Source organism: Lissotriton helveticus, chromosome 11 (assembly GCF_964261635.1).
Source record: "Lissotriton helveticus chromosome 11, aLisHel1.1, whole genome shotgun sequence".
NCBI classification, from domain to species: domain Eukaryota; kingdom Metazoa; phylum Chordata; class Amphibia; order Caudata; family Salamandridae; genus Lissotriton; species Lissotriton helveticus.
Genome location: NC_136072.1, coordinates 938,873,336 through 938,884,622, shown reverse-complemented (window position 1 = coordinate 938,884,622; position 11,287 = coordinate 938,873,336). Strand labels below are relative to the sequence as shown.

General features: G+C 42.0%; 1 protein-coding gene across 2 annotated transcripts in view; it reads left to right on the top strand.

The window, feature by feature from the left end:
- The first annotated feature begins 3,961 nt into the window (after positions 1-3,961).
- LOC144792322 (rab5 GDP/GTP exchange factor-like) overlaps positions 3,962-11,287 on the top strand; it is a 172,101-nt gene continuing 164,775 nt past the window's right edge. The window contains exon 1 of one of the 2 annotated variants that reach the window (XM_078667278.1): positions 3,962-4,098. The gene's annotated coding sequence lies outside the window, so the exon portion shown is untranslated. The remainder of the gene's footprint in view (positions 4,099-11,287) is intronic. The other variant, XR_013602537.1, reaches the window with a different exon arrangement.

Below are 11,287 nucleotides of genomic sequence, written 5' to 3'. Positions count from 1 at the left end.
TGGTCAGACCGCATATGTTCGTCTGCCCCTCGATTGGGAGGGAACCTGTTACATTGCCTTCCTACTGCCACCAGTTTTTCTAGCCCCACCTGACTACCATAGGAATTCCCACCTAGTACATACTAGACACAAGAGAGACCTCCCGATTGTCGATTATACTGAAACTGCTCTAGAACAATATATAGATATCAATAAAGGTGTCTTCCCTTATTTAGGTACTGTCGTGAATAGTAAACTGATACGTAGATTAACCAGAACACTCGAAGCAGTAGTGATTGAGACTACTTCTGCTCTAGGTAACTTAACCGAGGAGCAATCCTTTATGAGAATTGTCGTGCTCCAGAATCGTCTCGTCCTTGACGTCATACTGGCCGATAGGGGCGGGGCATGTAGAGTCATCGGATCTAGTTGCTGCATTTTCATTCCTAATAACGCGCCGTCTGTTTATTCAGCTATAACCAGACTCCATAACATTGCCCATAATATGTTACACCAAGATCCAGGCACCTGGACATGGTCCGGTTGGTTCTGGAATATAATTTCCGCCTGGGGATGGAAAGTATTGTCATTTCTGGGTATTGCAGTAGCGATCATATTCAGTTGCTGCCTCTGTTTACAATGTGGCCCTGCGATTTGTGGCAATTGTGCTACCTCTTGTATTCCTAGTCCCAAGTCCCGTTCTAAATCCCGTTCCAAGAAAATTCGAGACGAGCAAATGATACTGTATGAAATGATAGATGGTATCATGAATATTGATGTTTCCTGATGGAAACGTAGTGACAAGGAGGGAATGTGGAAAAGTAAATTTTGCCATGTTCTGTGTCCCTACGTGTCCCCCATCTTATGTTATGTGTGCATGATTAATATGCATATGTATTCCCCATGTTTGATTAAAGACGCGATTACAGTTGTGTCCATCTCTAGTATGCCAGTTTCCAGTTCTCGTGAAAGCTACGAATATTAGGCCTATGTACAGTTACGTTGCCACGTTTCTCAGTGTGCACGTTATTTCATTGTAAAGTCCCCGTTTCTAGGCCTCAAAAGGGCCCGGACACCAGATTCAGCTCCTGTCTCCTGAACCCTCGCTGAGGAGTGATACAGCCCCCACCTGTATCCTCGACCCTTCACTTACTTCCTGCCTCGCAGTGCCCGGCCCAGCCTGGCTCTGCCTACGAGTCTGCCAAGAGTATGTTATGATTCTAGTTATCAGTCCAGCCCTCCTTCTCTGCATTCCTAAGCTACTGAATCGCATCAATAGTTTCCGTCATTGTCTAGCCTTTACGTCTCCATGTAGGAGAAATACTGTATTAATGGTCATTTAATATTCTTCATCACGCACTACATGTAGAATAATGCATGCTCCAGTCTTAGAGTCTGTTAGCCTCTCCCCTCCTGACTCTTAGTTTATATCAACATGTCCTCTAAACATTAGATACTAGATAGGATTTAGGTACATGTCGCCCTGACTCTCCAGACTTCAGTCTCTGCTCCTAGCGCAGAGTTCATAGCCCCCAGCTTCTCCTAGTAACACGTCATTGTCAGTTTGCGCGCACCATTAGGTTAGAGGTCCCGGCTCCTTAGGTAGCCCCCTCCATGTTTCCGCCCCATTTATGACATATTCTGTTACGTTTACATCACATGTCTATGTATACGCCTCTTGTTACACCCACTTTCATCCTTATCTTTCACGACTGCTATTGACCACACCCACTGCTCCGCCTATCATATGTATTGTAATGCGACTGTTTTAGTATATATGCTTGTACATTGTTATTAAAGTTAGCGCGCTCATTCCCTGTCCCCCCTGCAGGGCCCTGCCATCCTGTTCCCGTGCAGGTTGTCCTGTTCCTGTCCTTATGCTGTATTAAACCTGCAAACTCCTACTACCTCGAATCTTGACTCTTATTTATTGAGCTATCTGTTATTACTATGTCCAGTCAAACCTAGATCCGGTATTATTTATTTATATACCACACATGCTTCATTTCATCAGAGGTGCAGAGAAATAGAGAGACAGGCTTTTTCAATAAAATGATTTATTGAACAGTCTTCTTTCTCATGCAAAAGAAATTAACTGCTACAATCGTAATACTGGATGTTAAGTATAATGCATACAGCAAGAAGAATATTATAAAATAATACTGTAAAAGCATGATATGGTTTCAAAGCCATAAAATACATACATAAATAACAAAGCTAAAAGTGCTCAACTGGTGCTTCTGAAATACGCCTACGGGGGGATTGGGGTGGTCGGCTAAGGGGGAATGGGTGGAGGGGGGTTGGGGGTGTTACCTCTGTTTCTTTTTTGGTTCTTGTTGGTTTTCTCCTCTATGAAAATTGCGGACTCCGCTTTGCCGGTGGGGGGTGGCTATGGTTTTTACTACGCAGGACCGCCCTCCGGGATGTAGGTCCAGACGCTGTGTTTACTTCTTGCTTGCTTACGCCCTGCCGGCGAGTTGATGTAGGCAGCTGGGCCGTGTATGATGCTAACTGGCCGCATAATAAAATGTTTGATTCTAAAATACGCCTACCCCAATGTACCTAACCTAGGTCTAGCACGAGGTAAGAAGTAAGTATGGTGTAGCATAGGTTTAGTTTCTTTGCCAAGAATCTATCCAAGATTTCTCTTAGGGTCTAATCAGCTCCGAACCTTGGTTTTAGAATTAAAGAAGTCTGGTATCTCTCTGTCTCTCAGAACTCGATTTCCCAACACCCTGCAAGGGGAGCTTGGAAACCCGGGAGCTGGATTCTCAGCGAGAGAAAGGCAGCCTCTCTGTCAGTGCGACACCTGGAGGGTCGGCTTCCTTCGGCACTTGCTGTAGCGAGCTGCGTCGGGCAAGTAGATAGTCGAACTGCTCCAAACCACTGTGTCTTTGCTAGGGCAAGTGAAGGCATATTTATACCTTGAAGGTGCCTAGTTTGACGTAAAGTCGGACATAATAACGTCACCAAAGAACCCCAAGGGAATGATAGTTCTTTGAAAACGCCATGATTTCTAGGACAAATCAATATTCAAGAAAGGGGATGTCCCGGACTGCTGAAGCCGAGTTTTCCAAGAAATCGTTGTGGCTTTTTGGAACCAGTGGAAGTAGCCATGCCTGTATTTGTACTGGATGGGCTATGTCTAAATATGGTTATGATTTCTATGCCTATATAAGGGCAAGGCGAATTATACCTATATAAGGGCATGAATCGGTAAATTACGCTTGGATCCTAAAACGCTACACAACATACCTCTCTACCACTCTCTACCTCCCTCTACCTTTCTACCTCTACATCTCATATGCATATATATATCTATATATATATATATGCATATGCATTTATATGTGTGTATAGATTTACATACATAAACATATATATATACAAATCTGCATATCTATATAAATAGAAATATAAATGCATGCATACATATATGCTACATGAAAGTTTGGAAAACACTAATAAAAGTAAAGCTAAAAAGCCACCCAATTACAAACAGAATTGCTTTAACTTAAAAACGAGGCCGCGACCTATTGTATTTTCAATGCTTGTTCTCCTTTCTCGTGTGCTCCCTCGTCATCCCACTATCCTTCACATTTTCCACAACAATGACAATTAAAGATGCCACCTCAGCGTATGGCGAGCCAGAATTAATTTGGCCCATAACGCTATGTGAGGAAAGGACCGCTCTGGCAGGCAGAAATTACACAAAAACTCGGCTTGGTGTGGTCCATGAGGATCTCCAGCTGAAGAAAAGCAAGGCATAGGGTAGAAGTGCCTTCACTAGCTTGCCCACCTCAGGTGACTCGCAGGTGACGTTCCAGTGCTCTTAAATTGCAACAGTGCCGTGACTGCCGAGCTCAGGATGACTCCACAGGTAAAGAACACTTTGGAATACAGGGCAGGCAGTTGCACTAGGATTGGGTGAGATGCCGCAGCAGAGCACCAATCCTAAATGACCTTATATATTACGAGTCCCTCCCACACCCAGATGACTACCAGCCGTGGGATTGGCCATCATTCATCCCGGAAGTATGAAGTTAGGACAAATGTCATTCTGTCAAAGATCAACAGAAACCACCACGAACATTAGTGCTGTAATCACGGACGGGACGTGTAAGTAGTCGAAAAGTGGTCTCTTTAGTTAGTTTATGCTTAACGTTTTCATCTCTGTAACTGTTCGCAAATTTGCAGCGTCCTGGGTCTTCTCTGAGCTATGTGACCAAGTTTGTGTAACGTAGAACAAGACAGTTGACTTATTTTCTGAATCATGACCAGATAGATACTGCCTTTATACATAACCATAATTCTGCCTTTTTTAACCCCCAGAGCATGGCCGGATTTGTAAGAGTCCACAGGGCTGTTTGAACCGAATGAATTAATTCCAATGTCTGGTTCAGAACACAGCATGACAAGTGCTTTATATGAATATCGACAACCCCCCTACCAATGCTAGCCTTATACCGTTTCAACCTCCGCTCGCCGCATTGAGGCACGAGACCTCATTGATTGTTATCACGAATCATTTTTCGTCTTTCATTTATTGAATAATTTTGAAAATCCTGTCGTAACTATTTATATCCCACAATCCTGACCATAAGGCGCGCTACTTGTCACGTGCTTATTTTTCCCCAGTGCTTATGCACACTATAATTGTTTTACTCGCTGTACTGCAGATAGTGTCTTCTGTCCTAACATGATCTACTTTCTGTTGGTGTTTAATGTTTCCGTTCTCTATAAAAAGACAAGAAGACACTGTATTCCATATGGCAACTAGGTATATATGTCCATGAGCCAGTCAATAAAAAATAAGCTAATTCATATAACTGTGTAACAACATCAGTAACTATACAATGTATGTGCAGACAGTAGGAATAAAGCGTAACGGTCGAATATTATTATTAAAGGAGTATTCATAAGGCATGAAGAGAATTGCCTGAGCTTCAAAGATTTATGACAAAAACCGAACCTTAAATACTAATGCGTGATTGGTGCAGTGATCTGTGCTTAGGCGAGTGACAAAATAAAAATAATCAAGGTGTAATTAACCTACAGTTTTCACGAAAGACCGACAGTTGTCTTGCTAGTCTGGTAAGATTTTATTGTTAATTCATTGCTGTTTCAGCTCCTTAAGTCATTACTCAGACAAAGCCACGAGGGTAGGTCGCTAATATATTGTCACCACACTGATTTAGGAAAAACGACTAATATATAATAATTGTTACAGGCCAACATATTGGGGGGAAAAAATCCAATGACGGCATCAGTCATCCTTGTTTTTTTGCAAACAGCCGCGTGGTGTAGTTGGATAATATATTAGATGCAGCTATGTGTGATTAGATTGGAGAACTCATGGCAACAAAATCATATATTTAATTTGTCCATGTCTGTATTTGTATATTTCCGTGGTATACGGTTTTGAACCACCTTCAGGAATTGGAGTGATCAGACGCGGATAAATCAACCAGTAGGTCGTCTGCAAATGTTATGAGACACAGGTGGAAGTATTTTTGTGGATACAGCGTGCAACCTTGCTTTAATGTATAACAGGAATAAATACAGATGCGAGGGGCTTAAACAGAATGGCCAGCGTGAAAATGCATTGAAAAAGCCAATCAGTAACATAGGGCTAAGAATTCCCGAAAAGAGCTATATTTAACACACTGACATGTCAGCAGTGGTTTAATGTAAGACTGTAAAAGGAACTAATGAACCAATAGAAAACCTACCAAAAACAAAATCTACACCTCACTGAGATTAATAAAAAAGAAAGTATATAGAGTGTTATAAAATTAACAGAAATTGTAGTTAAACAATAATCATCATCTAATCACAGCTGTTAAACAGCTTTATTTACATATTGATTATGAAGTGGCTTAGGGCTTATAAGGGCTGGTAGGAGTCTTCTGCTCCAACATTCCAATGTTAGTCTTTCGGTTTCTCCATTTTTAATGTTATTCCCTCAGTGGGTGGAATGTTCTAATAGCCTTATATTCTTTCTGCCTCAGGCTATACCGGTTGTTAAAAGCCATCGCCCTCTTTATAGGTCCGTTCCTGCAGCTCAGGCCTATAAATTGGGCTCAGGACCTTCAAAAACCGGTATATCCGTCAGCAGTGGGTATTGGGATGTAATAATAGGATTGTAATGCAGTTGGAATGTAAGTAAAACTGGCATGCACAGTGTACATATATACAAGTAATAAATGGCATAGGCACTAATAGAACTGGTTTTACTTGTAAAATACATAAAATGAATATGTTTTTGTCAAGCAATGAGAAGCACATAGAACCATGGGTTGTGATTTTTTTAACGTGACCTCCATGCCTGAGGTGTGTGAACACTAGAAACTATGTGGGTCAGTGACTACTACTCGAAGGATTTGTTAAAAACCTAGTTGACTGTGTGCATGTTGAGAGTCCAACAGTGCTTACTGAGTAGAGTATACTGTACATGTCACCACCTCAATCAGAAAGTTTAACTTTTTCAATTATTGTCTACCACAGCTTACACTGCTCTTAAGCGGCGAAATTCTCAGCCTCACCTTTTGTGTAGTGATCCTTCTGTAGGGCAATTTCATAGGTATTTCATAGCATATATTACATAGGTGGTATTACAGTTGGTAAAAGTCAATAGTGTACATGTTATGTTATACAGATTCATAGAGCGCACTGTTAGCCAGGATTGTATCCTGGTACTGAGCATGTGTGAGTCTAGCCAAACCTAAGGTCTAGAGTTACTAGATAGAACGCCAGGTCTTCAGAACCTTGTAGAATTCAAGAAGTGACAAGGAGTCTCTTATGTGTAGCGGCAGATCGTACTACACTTTAAGAACGATGTAGGAGAAGGCTCGACCACCAGACCTGGTTTTCTATTAGATTATCAATTGTGTTCCTTTGTGATTGAGAAGCCAGTGGAGCTCCTTCGGGTGTGCTGTGATGTGAGTGAGGCGTGGGAGGTTGAGTGATTCTGGCCACCAAGTTCTGAATGGTCTGAAGCCTTCTGGAGAGATTTTGTTGATCCTGGCATAGTGTACATGTAGTCCTGCTTGCTTGTGACAAGGGTGTGTTTGATGGTTTTTCGGGTGGGGTGCAGATTTGGAGTCATTTGAAAATCTTCCTCCACGTCTTCAGGGTATGGAAGCCTCAGGCGGTGACAGCATTGACTTGATTGGACATGTTGAGTTTGGGATTGATGGGGATCCCAAGGTTTTTGGCGTTTGTGGTGGTTGTCTGTCCTAGCTCTGTTGGCCACCAGGTGGAGTCCCACAGTAAAGTGCTCTTCCGAAAGCGCACAATTTTGGACTCGTCAGTTTTCAGCTTCATCAGATGATCTTTATCCAGTGGGGGATTTAATCTATGTAGGCATTGAACTTGATCCGGGTACTTGGTGTCTTGTCTGCGAGGGAGAGAATGAGTTGCATGGTGTTTGCGAAGGAGAGGACATTGGTGTGATGAGAGCAGATGATGCTGGTTAGAGAGTTTGAGTTAAAGATGGTCAGGCTCAGAGCCGATCCTTGCAGAGCTCATGATAAACTCCATTGGCAAAATATTTTAATATTCATGGTTTGGACACAGTTAAAATGACTTACAAACACTGGCAGAGCCTGGGTTGCTGATAAGGTAATATCAGTTTAAAGATATTGATGTTGATACACAGTAACATGAATTGCCATATTTTCGATTGATTCAATTGGGAACTTGGTCCTCCCTCCATACCAGTGCCAGGTCATCCTTGCAGAACTTACCATTAAGGGGAAGGTAGACCAGAGTCCTGGGGATGGTGGAAATACACTCTAACCTGGCCTTTTACGTCCCATGATGTATTGCCTGTGCATCTGAATCGACTGGCCTTGTACACGTTTTCTATGGTTACCTTGACTTTTAACACCTACTCAGTAATTGGCCCAATCATGATAAACCACGGACACCTATTCTGAGCCACTAGTGGATACCCAATGACCATAGTAATGCATATGCTATACTTTAGTATTGATTTCCAGTGTGTTGCAAGCCATTTATGAGCCCATCAATTGCTGTCTCAAGCTACAGAAGAGATTCCATCTGTCACTGACTTAAACCAGTGTGTCAGCCCCTAAATTGTGCCCTGAACAAGAGAGCTTAAAGGACTGTTTCATACCATGTCCTAATTCTACCCATATCCTACCACACCACACTTACCCCCGTCTATATCTTTTTTAACTATACTGAATGGGTATTTCTTCACTGAGTCACCTCAAAATGTATTCTTCCTAGCCTCCAGTGTATTTCCTAATGGGGTTAGTGCCTCTAATTTGGGTTCAGGGTTTAAATTTATGCAGTTACTATAACGGAGCCTTAATGTGTTTATGTTTCTAGTAGCAGAACACCCGTTCCTTTGTATATTTTTGTCCAGTTCATAGATTCTCTATTAAGTTGAGGTTTAAACCTCTGGCTGATGTGGACTAAAACCACAATCTGGATGTTTCTTGGGGACTCCTGACCGAGCACAAGGCATCACCTGTATAATGTCTTAGTATTTTAACCTTACTGCAAATTTCTTTTTAGTGTCTCCTCCCAAAGCGTACCTTCAAATGTAAAGGCCTCAGTCTTTTAACAAACTGCTAGGTTTTGCACCATGACCCAGAGTCCGCTACCAACAGTGGCATTGCTGTCTACCAGTGCCCTATTGGTTATATTTTACTTCCTTGATTTAAATAATTATTTATTGCTTTTTAAGAGCAATAAAAACAGAATTCCAAACATACAATTATTTGTCATCGCATCAGCACAGAAAATCATTTGAGGTCTGGGTCTGAGATAAACAGCTGAATTGCTGAGTCGAAGAACTCAAGTAAAGTGGAGACCTAATCGAACAAGACAGCATCTGTTATACATAACCCAGGACATTTCAAATAATTTACTATTCAGTGCACTTACTAGTAGCATTACTCCCAGGTTTCTAGCGAGGCAAGTCCCACCCTTTCGATCGCTTAGAGCCCTTCTTCAAAATTAAATAGTACATATTTGTTCTGATTTCCCCCTTTGTCATGGTCGATCTCTTTCCTTAAGTCATTGGAATAGTTCCTGTATGTCAATGAATATGCTCTGTTGGTGTTGTAGCCTGTATATATTTTGTTCATGGGGGAGGCATACTATAAATTTGAACCAAGCATTCATTCCCTGTATGTTGGGCGAGTGCCAATATCTAAGGATCCATACATTGGCTGTGGCGAGTGCTACCAAGAGCCATCATTGGTGATGCTAGGATATGTTTAGTGAGCAGAAGTGTCCTGCAAAAAGGCCAGTCTATCGAAAGGTACTGTCTAGAAGTCAGTGGAAATAGATTTCCTACGTAGCCGACGCCCAACTCCTTTTTTCCTTCAATAAAGACACCCCCAATATTTAAAACATATTCGCGGAAGGCATGAATACTATAACATCATTGATGAGCAGCAATTTTCTGCAGTTAACCGCAGGAAAAACAGAAATAATGCTCTTCAAAGACGCAGTCACCAGCTGGTCCCCTAGCTGATGGCAAGAGGAAATAGGCCCGGCACCATCCCCTAAGCCAGTGGTTAAAAACCCAGGTGTCTTAATAGACCACAAACTTAATCTTGATGAGCAAATAGCTGCAACCAAATGAGCCTCCTTCCATGCCCTCAGCCTGCTCCGCAAGGTCTTCCACTTCCTTCCTGTTTCCACACGTAAAACCCTGATACACACCCTAGTACTTAGCTGCCTGGATTTCAGCAATGCTTTACTGATCTCTGCTAAAGAATCCGCCCTGAACTGTTTACAGGTGGTGCAGAACACAGCAGCCCGTTTGGTAACCAGTGCACCCTACCATGCTTCCTCGCCTTCCCCTGCTACTCAAACTTCACTGGTTACCCATACGCAAAAGAATCCATTTTAAAATCTGCATAGTGTTCAAAGGCCTAAACCAGAGGGGTCCTAGATATCTGGCAGACGAACTGGTCAAATACACACCATCTCTTACCCTTCGTTCCAAAGGGAAAGGCCTTCTTGTCATCCCTCGCATCAAGCAAACTAGATTGGGAGGCAAATTGTTCTCTTACCTAGCCCCCCAACTCTGAAACCAACTACCCCTGGACATCCGCCCCTGCACTAACTACCTAAGCTTTAGGAAAAAACTCAAAACCGTACTTTTCTAAACACTAAGTGCCTCACCTTTATAAGTCCTCAGCGCGTAGATACCCCATCTGGGGTGATTCAGGCGCTTTACAAATGATATAAATGAATACTATTTCTCGTACTACTATGCAGAATGGGTGTAGATCGGGACACAACCATAGCATAAGGAGTAGGTCACATTGGCCTGCAAACATCTCCAGCATGTTGAGTATGTGGTGAGCTCTATTCTCTGCAATTGAATTGGTGTCCAGTATCAATGTTGAGAAAGGCTATAATGGCTGAATTTCAACTGTCTGTGGCCATAATTCTTAATATATTCGTACTGTAGTATAATCTGCAGTATGCACGGTAGTATGTTTCAAAGAGAAGTAGAACAAAGATGAGTTACAAGGCTAGTGTACAGTAACTTTGTGCTGGCCACATTTCAGCATACAGTCAAGTACTGGGAGACTTTAAAGTCTGGGGTGATTCTCAAATTGTGCACATCAGATAGAGTGCAAGTTAATGTTACTTCCAAAGTTGCGCTCCTGCTCTCACTTCAGGGCAAAATTAGAAATTGATGGGGGAATCGGACTAGGAATTACTGTGGTAATTACTCATGACTTACATTTGACACCAGTTCACTATACCTTATCTCTTTTACTGTTATATAAATGCAATCATTTGTGGCATGTATTATTTTTTTGCAACTTCAATACTTTTTTAATGCTGTCCTGATTTGTTTTCTAGTGCTGTGCAAGCCTGCCGATGTGTTTTCTACTAACCAATCATGATTTGTATACATTAAAGAACTCAATGATAGAGGCAGGATCTGCTCTAGGAGTGATACATTGCGTTGGTGGTTAGACTGTAGTAGAAAAATGTAGTTACGATATTGTCCAGTAGGCAGATTGCCTTATAAACTGGGGCAAATGCCAAATGAGAAGTTTCTTAAGTATCAAGGAAGCTGATTTGCTGCTTTGAAGGTGCATGCTGAACTTCTAAAGAAGTGTTTGCGTAAGATGTGCACGAGTTATGCCTTTAGCTGGGTAAGATCTTTTTTTTTTTTTTTTTTTTTTTTTTTTTTTTGGGTTCAACCTGCTTTATTGGAGTAAACAGAATATGATACACAGCTTGGTTCGCCCACAACCCGGAGGCCGGCAGCAAAAATTACGAACAGTACACAGCCCAGTAG